Genomic DNA, 11738 nt, shown 5'->3' with positions numbered 1-11738 from the left:
ATGACGTCTCATTTGCTTTTATTTGGTCTCTTGGTGGCGGGTTGCTCCCTTGCGTTTGCTTCGGACCCTAGTCCTCTTCAGGACTTCTGTGTTGGAGACCAAAATAGCACAGGTAAGAATTTATGTGTGGAGGTCGAGAAACTCTCTACATTTTCATGCATGATTAGAAAACATATCATATTTAATTGTGATTAATAGTTTATTTATTTTTCTTGGTAGTATTCGTGAATGGCTTGGTTTGTAAAGAGGCAAGGCTTGTACAAGCTGATGATTTCTTTTATAGAGGACTGCAACTAATGGGAAATACCTCGAATGCTGTTGGGTCTGCTGTGACTCCAGTGACTGTAGCAGAGTTGCCCGGACTTAACACTCTTGGTATCTCAATGGCACGTATTGACTTTGCCCCTCACATACACACCCTCGGGCCACTGAAATTTTGACTGTTATGGAAGGCCGTATTCTAGTCGGATTTGTCACGTCCAACCCTCAAAACCGACTCATCACAAAAGAACTTCAGAAAGGCGATGTTTTCGTTTTCCCAGAAGGCCTGATTCACTTCCAGAAAAACGTGGGAAATGGCTATGCTGTTGCTATTGTAGCTTTGGGTAGTCAAAATCCAGGTGTTATTACCATAGCAAACGCTGTTTTTGGGTCAAATCCCGATATCGCTGGAGATATTCTTGCGAAGGCCTTTGAAGTTGACATCAACGTCGTCTATCAAATTCAATCGAAATTCTAGCTTTTACATGCTTTTAAAATGTTGATTTTCTTTTCAATCTTGTGATATTTGTTATGTTTATGTTGCTATATTTAAAATTGAATAAAATAAATATATATTACTGTCATAGTATTTTGATTTACTTTTGTGTAATTAACTACTTCAAAAGTAAGATACAAACTCAAAACCTAAGAGTGTGCAAGAAATAAACTTAGAAATCACAAAGACAAATTTACGTAAGAGTGTGTAAGAAATAGACTTAGCAATCACAAAGAAAAACCTATGATTATGCAAGAAATAGACTTAGAAATCACTAAGACACACCTTAGAGTGCGCAAGAACTAGACTTTGAAATCACAAAGATAAATTTAAGTAAATAACCTACTTGCATTTGATGGACTAGAAGTTCAACCATAAACTTTTTTAAAATGATTAATATGGTCCTTGGTGCTTCCATTTGTTAGTGATTGCACTTTAAGGTTTTGATTGTGTCTCGTGTGTAATCAGTGGAGAAGCGCTTAAGAGGCAAGGGGAGGTCATGGACCTCCCTGCTTTTAAGCCTAGTAACCGTAGGATATAAAACTCTTCAACAATTAGGTGGATCGGTCGATCATCCAAGAGAATAAATAAAACCAATAAATTTTTGCTCAGCAGATCACTCGTTTCATCTTAATTTATTTATTTTTTTAATTTATACCTAGAAATTTGTGGAATAGAAACAAAATGGCAAGCTGAGCTGATAGAGTTGTTCAACCCTAAAAAATCGCTATAAAAATTCCACAAATTCCAATAATAAAGAAAGGTAGATCCTGTGGATCATGAAATACTAGAAGATACACAAAATAAAACAAAAAAGTTAAAACATATAACCCACCACCACACCACCGTTCTGTAAAATCGGAGAAGATTGATAGAAACGGCAGATGTCGGAGAACTGCTCCTTTTCCGGCAACCTGCTAATCGTCGTCCCTACTCTGTTATGGTTAGTTCTCTTCTCTCTACCTGTCACTGCCACTGCCTCGATTTTGTTCTTACCCCTTCTTTTAGTTTTCCACACCGCCATTTGTGTTTCATTCTTTTAATCTAACTGTTTATGTATATAAAGAGATTTTAGTATTTTATATTATTATATGTTATAGTTAACTGGTTTTTTTTTTTTTTTTTTTTTTTTTTTTTTTATATATATAGTAGGGATATCTACGGTAAAGATCTAATATTTTTGAAAAAGTTATAAAAAAAAGTCATATTTTTTTTTTTTTTTTTTGAATAAAAAAGCTTAAAAAATGAGGAAATTTTTTCAGTCCCTTTTTACTTATTAAGCTGGTCATCAACCTACTTGGCATGCCAAGTGGGACACTTTTTTGATGTGCTAGTTGATATGGCCATGCTACATGATCACAAGCCTCTTTACTAAAAATGGAAAGCCTTAAGGAAAATTGAGGATATGGAAATCGAACCTAGGTCTCTCTCTCTTGTTCCTTCACCTTAACCAATTGAACTACATACAGTTCATCTCATTTCCTCTCCACTCAAATGTTTTATACCTTGATTCGAACCTCTTTATAACAAAGTCTTTTTAAAGAAAATGGAGGGGATGGGATTCCTATGCCAAATCCATCTCATTCCACCACCCGAACTACATACATTTTATATCTTTTCCTCACCACTCAAAACTTTTATGCATTAGCTTTTAATACAGCAACGATTTTATTATTATTATTATTATTATTATTATTATTATTATTATTATTATTATTATTATTATTATTATTAAAAACGTAAATAAATATAATAATTCAAAAATAAATATATTTAAAATATATATGTATTTTTTATATATTTTTAAAATATTTAAATATTTGTTTATGTATTCTAAGTATATTTAAGTATTTTTTTTTATGCATTATAAGTATTTTTTTCATGTATTCTAAGTATTTTTAAATATATATGTATTGTTAACATATTTTTAATATATTTAAAAAAAGTATATATATTTATGTGTATTTTTTTATTTATTTGTATGTAATTTTATGTATTTTTATATATATTTATGCGTAATAATAGTTAAAATACTTAAAAATATAAATAATACTTAAAAAATAATTAAAATACTTAAATATATTAAAAATACATAAAATAGAAAAAAATACTTAAAATATTTTAAAAAATACATATAAATATGTATAAAATATGTATATATATTAAATATATTTATTTACGTTTTTATAGATTAAATATATTTACTTACGAATTATTAAAATATTTACAAATTAATATATTTATTTATGAATCAAGCCATAAAAGATTTGAGTGGAGAGGAAAAGACATGAAATGTATGTAGGTTAATTGGTTAAGGTGGAGGAATAAGAGGGGGAGACCCAAGTTGGGTCTTCATTTCCCTTAAAACTTCAATTTTTTAGCAAAGAGGCTTAGGCTGACGTGGCATGGCCATGTCAGCTGCCACATCAAAAAAATATCCAACTAGGCATGCCACATAGTTTGATGACTGGATTAATAGGTAAAAAGGGACTAAACTGAATAAATTTTCCGGCTTTTTTTTCAAAAAAAAAAAAAATAGACTTTTTTAAAATTTTTTTCAAAATTTTGGGATTTTACTGTATATATCATTTATATAGTACATATGAAATATGGTGATATTTAGCGATCTTACAACTAAAGTTTGTTCAATATATTCATATTGATATTTCTAACTATTTTTTATTTTTAAATTTCTATATATGAAAAATGGTTTTTTGAAATATCAAAACTCTAAGTGGTGTTTACCAAAAACTGTAAGTAACTTTGTTTCAGCCCCCTAGGTTTTAGTATCGTGTTCCGCCGGTGTGTAACCCTATTTATATGAGGTTTAACATCACTATTTATCAAAGAAACAATCTATTATCTTACATGATTAGATACTAGGTCGGTCAATGTCCAATGCAAATTTAATTTGCTGTCTTTTTAACTGTTTTTTATTATAATTAAAAGTGAAATTAAATAAACCCCAACCCTATCCACCTCATATGTTACCCGCTTCCGATTACATTGCCTTCTTTGGTCGCCTTACACAACCACCACCACCGATGTCAACTAGAAGGTGTATAGGGTTTTACCCACACATATTTCCATCATCTATCTTCAACCTATCCATCTATAATCAAAGAAAAAACCTCCCAAAATCCATGCCTAAAAATAGAAATCACGAAGTGCTTTGGTCTCCGACCACCCTTTCAAGTTTTCGTTAACTAAAAGAAAATGTAACATACATAGTAAAACATCAAAATCTATGTATGAAAAGCCACAAAGCTTCTCTTGACATTTATTAGTAACTAGAAAGTGAGAGCATCAAACATACAAAAAAAATATGTCAAAAATACAATGTCACAAACAAAAAAGAAAATGTATGCATGTTGTCTACTACTTTCAAAATAATTAAACACGTATAGCTACATCCATATTAATACCCAATAACATACAAAATTAAAAATCTATGTTTTGTGGATTAAAGAGCAAAACCATGTGTTACTCATGACATATAGATTAAGATGATTACCAGGCAATCCATTTGAATGAACACAAAGATAAGAGAAAAGGGTTAGACCTCTTGTCTTATATTTCAAATACTCATTGTTTTCTGAAAGTCTTCATTGTTCTTATTTGTTATGTATATTTATTCACTTTCACAGTTTGTAGGCACCTCAAGTAAGCAATCATCAAGATACTTTGACTGCCAGTCCACCACTTCTGACTGCTTCTGCACTACCTACAACCGCCATTACACCACCACTACCTGTAGTCGCTGCCAACAAGGAAACGAAGTGTTATTATGTCACCAAGTTTACACTACTTTGTATATTACACTATAATTTTTGTGTAATGATTTGTCTTTCTTTGTATACACAATATTTTTTTGTATAATGAAATATTGAATGTGATTTAGTTCTAATATTAGTATATTCATAAATATATATAGTTTTATAAAAATGTAAAGTTTGTTGTGATTGTATGTCAAAATATATGTCAATTTTTTTTTAAATATATAAAAACTTACGACACACAACTTTATGTCATTTTTTTTTCTTTTAGCAGAGATATTGTAATCTATTATACAACTATATAGAACTTTGTAATTTTACTAGTACACAATGACCATTCTTGTAATTTCGTTTTAGACATTATCTATTAGGGTAGCTTTTGTAAATCTTAAATTAAGTAGTGACCATTTTTGTAACTTTTATTTCTTGCTGCTACACATGAACATTTTATATAATTTGGTTTTACATATGGACCATTTATATGACCTTAGGTCATCCAAGAATAAATTTCAATATAGAGTAAAATACACGAATCATCCTTATGGTTAGGGATAAGTTGTGTGCTTGGTTTCTAATTTATTTTTTTAACTCGGAAGGTCTCTATTGTTTGTTTTTGTTATGTGTTTTGTTACTACTGTTTGTTTTTGTTACACACTTGATCATTATTTTATTTAAAAAGACTTACTTAAATACAGAAAAATGATGGGGTAGTTAAGATAAGGTATGGAGGTGGGGTTGGAAGTGTGTTTATTTAAATAAATTAAAAAAATCAAGGGCTAAGTAGTCTTTTTAGGTAAGATAGGGACCAAACGCGTAACAAAAACAAATAATAAGGACCTTACAATCTAAAAAAACAAGTTAGAGATCAAATGCATAAATTACCCTAAACAATACGGACTATTCGTGTAATTTACTCTTCAATATAATATAGAAAAGAGAAAATGTAAGAGTTCAATCACCATAGTGAAAACTTTTGAGTTTTTTTAAAAATTGACCAAAAATTATTTATAGTCATAGTTTTTTCTTTTATCATTAATATATATATATATATATATATATATATATATATATATATATATATATATATTATTATTTGTTTACACACATATAAATTATAATGTAACCATAAACTACCAAAATAGTAATATCTTTTTAGTATTAGTATGACTATTGTTTACTTTTACACATACATACAAACATAAACCGTCACTATAAAATAGTTATATACGTTTTTTAATTAAACCATGATCATAAATTACTTATAGTTACATGTTTTTTTTCTTTTATTATTAGCATTGTTATTTTTTTAATACACATAAACAATTAAAATGTGACCAACAACTACTAACGGTTATGTTATTTTGTTTTACCATCGTGTTTACTTTGACACACAGAAAAACTTAAATCGTCACCCTAAATTACTTATAGTCCAAAGTTTTCCCTTTAAACTGTGACCATAAATTATTTATAGTCACATTTTTTCCCTTTTATTCTTAGTATTGTTTACTATTTGATACATATAAACAATTAAACCAGGACCATAAACTACTAACAATCACATATTTTTTGTTTTAGTATGAACATTGTTTACTTTTAGACACATGTAAAAACTTAAACAGTCACTATAAAATACTATATTCTTATGTTTTTTTATTAAATCATGACCATAAATTATTTATAGCCAAATATTTTTTTTTCTTTTACCATTAGCATTGTTTATTTTTTTTTCACATACATAAACAATTAAACCGTGACCATCAACTACTAATAGTGTTACACACACACACATATATATATATATATATATATATACATATATATATATATATATAGAAATATATATATATATATATATATATATATATATATATATATATATATATATATATATATATATATATCAAGGTTGTAAAAATCATTTGGTGGTAGCTTGGCGGTCGACTGGGGTCAAGCGATTAATCGGTTTTGCGGGGATTAATCGGAGGATTAATCGGGGACCATAAATTACTAATAAAACTATATTAAAACTTAATATATCCTAAGAAAAAATAGTATTTGAAAATTTAAAATTTTTAAATTTTGAATTTTTGAAATATTTGGTAATAATATTTGAAAATTTGAATATTTAAAAATTTAAAATTTTAAAGTTTTGAAAATTTTGGTATAATATTTGAAATTTTGAAAATTTGAATTTTTTAAAATCTTCCCGCCGAGGACCGCCTAGCCCGAGTTTGACCGATATTGACCAATTTCCACCTAGCACCACTAATCGTAATCAGTTGCAGACCGCCTAGACCGATTTTTACAACACTGATATATATATATATATATATATATATATATATATATATATATATATATATATATATATATATATATATATATATATATATATATATATATTTATTTTAACATGACCATTGTTTACATTTAGACACACATATAAACTTAAACCGTGAGCATAAAATATTTATAGCTACTAGTTTTGCTTCTTTTAGTGACTAATAAACACTACTCTTTGGTCACAAAAAATAATTTATACGACCATATATATTAGCCTTTAGCCACATCAAATTCATGTGGCTAATTAAACTTTATGATTTAGGCATATAAACAATTGTTTCAAATAACCATATATGTATCTATCGTGTCAAATAAAAAGAATCACAAAAATATTTAAAAAGTAAAAGAAATGTCGTGGCAGTTGGTCACATTTAGCTACATTTTTCGATAGTGGCTAGCAAATGTAACATTTTTTTATTAGAGTGTCGCTAAAGGTTTTAAAATATTATACAATGGTCACATAAATCAATAAAAGGTGTATCTAAAGCTAGGCTAGAATTTTATTAATGACCTTTGGTCACTAGAACAAATGAAAGTGTGGCAGGTCTGTTTCAGGCAAAGTGTAACCGTAGGTGATTTTTGTACTAATAGGCTAACATATTTATAATTAAAATAAAACCATAATATTACTCATAATTATGATAGAAATCATCTAAATTAGGAGATAATACAAATCTACATATTTTATTGAATTAGGGCACAAAAATTCCTAATAAAGATACATCTTAACATAAAATCTTATAAAATAAAATAACCTTAATAAAATTAAAACATTGATTCATCTTTCAAATACACCGCATGATCTTCCCCATTGTGAAAAACTCTTCCTCGAGTCTTTATCTCTCATCCACGGTTTCCAAAGGACAAACAACTTCCACACTTTAAAACGGATACGGATAAATGAAACAAGATAGCATGCACAATTATAGTTTCCACCTATATATATTCCTACCGGTTGTCTCATTTACGAGTTCCTGAGTAACCTTAGGAAGATAACCATGTTTATAAAAAAGATGCAATATATTGTAACACTTGTTTTGTTATTTAATTTTATTGATTTTCCCTTAAGAGTTATAATAAATATATAAATAATTTTGAAAAATAATAATAAATAATTATATAACATAAAAGGATGTATATTTTTTTTTACAAAGGACTAAAAACTATAATTTTAAAACATAAAATGCTAAGATCTTGGATGGAGGGACCAAAGTTGCCAAATTCTTTTTACTTGCAAGTACTATTAGAAAACCGCCATTTAATGACACACAAACAATGACACGCAATAATTTACGATACACACTTTTTACGCGTCCTAAAGTAATGTCAACTTTCTAAATTTTGAAGGATAGAGGACACGCATTTTTGCGTGCCCTAAAATATATGTTCAACAAAAAATACAAACACGGAAGGCGCTTATCTTAAATGTGTGTCATCTACAAGTGTCACTTTATAATTTTCTACTGGAACACACGTTTTGAAAGGGGGAAAATGAAATCCTCTCAAATTATAAAATTTTGAACTACCCCGCACTCTCTCCCCTCTGTATCTCCCTCCATTCTCTCTTTAAACCCTAATTCATCGCTACCACCATTGAACCCTAAAAACTCAATCCACACTTCATGCCTTCTGTGATTCTCTCCTCTTCGGCTCTCTAATCTCCGATTTCAGTTTGAAAACCTGTATCAACCTCCCGGCTTCGATTAGAAACCCAAAAATTAGAAAATGCCACATTGCCGAGCGTGTTGGTGTCGGTGTGCTCTGGTGTACCTTGTCATCGCTTTATAATTTGTCTGACCTTCTAATTTTAGCAAACCCACCGGAACCCTAACTCTTGCCTTTTAAGCTTTCACATCCTTCCTTCCCTTATTGCCTGCATTTAGTTCACAATTTGGGCATTTAGGTAAGAGCGTAACGATTTCATTGCAAGTCTCACAAATTCCGCTATGAAAGCAGCCTCTCGCTCATTAGCTTCTAACGATTGCATTACCAGATTCACCGTCGGTCGCCATTCCTTTGCAGACATTGTTAGGGTTAAGCGACGGAATGGAGTGACTCGTGTTGTATCAACTGAACTGAAGCCTAAGGCAGCCGATCCTAGAATGTTAAGAATCGTCGATGAATTTTCAATCAACAACACTTCCATCGTACATTAATATTTTCTCTTGCTTTCAATTCTTACATGTAAGTTATTAGTTATGTGTTCTGTCTATGAAGAAATATTTATGTTTCAAATTTGAATTGTTATTGTCTGCAGAGAAAGGAGACAGTTTTATAAGCGTTTAAAAGAGTTAGGGCTCAGAAAGAAGAGAATGAGCAATTGGCGTCACATATGAAAGGACTTAGGGGTCAAAATTTAAACGTTTCTCAGTTTGCTACAGATGATGTTGAACTTCGCCTTGTTGAGGTCTTATTCACAAGCCATCACTTTCCTCCATGAAAACCATAAGTTTTTTTTAGCTCGGTTTGGTTTAGGATTTTAGTTTGCTTTTGAGTTCTCATCTATTTGCATTTTTGATTTCACAGGTTTGGATTTGGTGGGATTTTCTACGCATGTAATTTTGGTATCTCTATTTTTTCCCATGAAATTAGAAGTTTGCAATCGTCTTGACAAGTATTCTTTTATTAATCATGTTAATGCTTATATGTTAATCCATGAACATGTATTTAGATCATGTTATGAACCCAGTCTTCTAAAGATGTGACAACCCGAAATTTCTATCTTGTACAGTTGTTCAACTGAATCACAGTCAAACTTATTTCTGCTAACTTTTAGCACTGTTTAGAGTCTATTTGTGTGTTCTAATCATATTCCATTCAAGAATCAAGTGTTAGGAAGTATCTTCTAGGGTTCAATGTACAACAAACAATCCTTAAGCCCATTATGAGGTGTTTACTATCAAACTTCATGAGTTTGGGCCATAAACTCATCCTTGGCCGTAAACTCATGATATATACATGAGTTTACATCATTTTTCATCACTTCTTTCCTTTCAAGTTCAAAAACTCCCATTCTCTCTCAAGTTTCATAAAGTTCTTCATATTGATCTTCCAAAAATGTAAGAATTCTTTCCTTTAATTTTTTGTTACAACACTTTATCTAGTAAGGATCATTGATTTCGCCCATGAAATCACTCCATTTTGATATATCTTCAAGTGTTCTTCATTTCACCAAGAACACACACTAGTGTTCTTGGACCTTAAACACCCTTACAAGCTTCTTATATATAAGTATACTACTCTTAGCTTTTTATATGCTTTAATTACGTGTTAAACAACTAGAAAACATCAACAAACTCAAGAACATAAGGTGTTTACGGCCAAGGCAATCACCTTGGGCCGTAAACCATAATTTGTGGTGTATTTGTGCCACCACTCCTTCCTAAGGCTTAGACTTCAACCTAGAACACTTCCTAATGACTTGTAAGACCTTAAACACAATTTAGTACAAAATACCATGAGTTTACAACCGTAAAATCATAGGGCCGTGAACCTTTGGCTGTAAACTCATGTCAGACTTCCATGCTGGCCGTAAACTCCTTTGTGAGGCCATATTCCCTCATATGCAATCCTATGTGGTTTAACACTTCATAACAAGTGTTGCCTAGTCCCTAAGGTTGTTCAATTTCATGGTTAGATGTTATAAACACTAACTAGATACATATATGTGTCTTTATAAGATAAATAGGATCCTTGTATGTGCTCAAGTCTTCACTTGACACTTAGCATCCTATACCACTCGTTCATCCAAACCACTCACTACAGGTGAGTTCATACCACTTAATCAACCTTATAAATGTTTTAAATGCTTTTATGGGGGGAGGGGGGATACAAGTTGAATCATTATAAATTAATAACTATCAAACAATTGGATTTGCTATACTTTTAGCTGTTTTATCAAACAAACTACTTCAAAATGTTTATCAAACTCTTTTTACATGTTAAACTCTTTATCAAACTTATTTCTATATGTCAAAAGACTTTTAAACCGTTTTATAAAATGAAATCAAGCCATCAATATTTATTTAAACTCTTCAAAAGGTTTTACAAAACTTTTTTTTTTGGTTAATGATAGTCACACTTGGGAAAATACACACTCTTACAAGAAAATATATACAGAACATTTGATGCCTTGGTAGAAGGCTACTTTTAGTAGAAAATATAGGATTTTCTAGGAGATACAAACATTTATTACAAACTTATACATTCAAGCACTTACAAATATTTTCATACAAACAATGACACTAAAGTGCTTATGAACTCACGAGCTTTAAAGCTGATAAACTCTTTCAAAATAACTTGTATTCTCAGGTCATCAGTAGACAGGTACCAATGCCAGGTTTTGAGAAGATGGAGCCCGTTCAAGACTCATCTCTTATTTTGATTTACATTTTGGTGTCTTATAAACTTCACATAACACACTTGCATTTAATTATATTATTAATGCAATGGATGATGTTGTTGCTTGTTTACTACTATGCTTTGTTGGGGTATTGCACATGACGTCCTCCACCGCCGAACGTTTCCGTCGTTCCGGTTTTGGGGTGTGACAAAAGACCCTCAAGATGACCTCTTAATCCTTTTAACAACATTTACTTTAATTTGGCCTCTAAATAGTTTTTTTTTTAATTTTTTTTAACCTATTTGCCATGTAATTATCTATTGTAAATCGGTCAAAGAGTAGAGGACTTTAGGGAACCAATGAACCTGCTTATGATCCATTGTGATTTGTGCGATAAAAAATTACAATGGTTAATTCTTATAGGTTAATCCATGAACAACGTTCTTTCCATGAGTGTGGTAAAAACTTATAATTTTTTACTTTTGACCTGCTTTTTCTGTTTTGGTCTCACGAAGATGGT

At 30.2% G+C, this 11738-nt stretch overlaps 1 pseudogene; it reads left to right on the top strand.

The window, feature by feature from the left end:
- On the top strand, positions 1–739 carry LOC145017155 (putative germin-like protein 2-3; annotated as a pseudogene).
- Positions 740–11738: the final 10999 nt, after the last annotated feature.

Source organism: Lactuca saligna, chromosome 9, assembly GCF_052625555.1.
Source record: "Lactuca saligna cultivar CGN05327 chromosome 9, ASM5262555v1, whole genome shotgun sequence".
Classification (NCBI taxonomy): Eukaryota; Viridiplantae; Streptophyta; class Magnoliopsida; order Asterales; family Asteraceae; genus Lactuca; species Lactuca saligna.
This window is presented reverse-complemented; position numbering and strand designations above follow the sequence as displayed.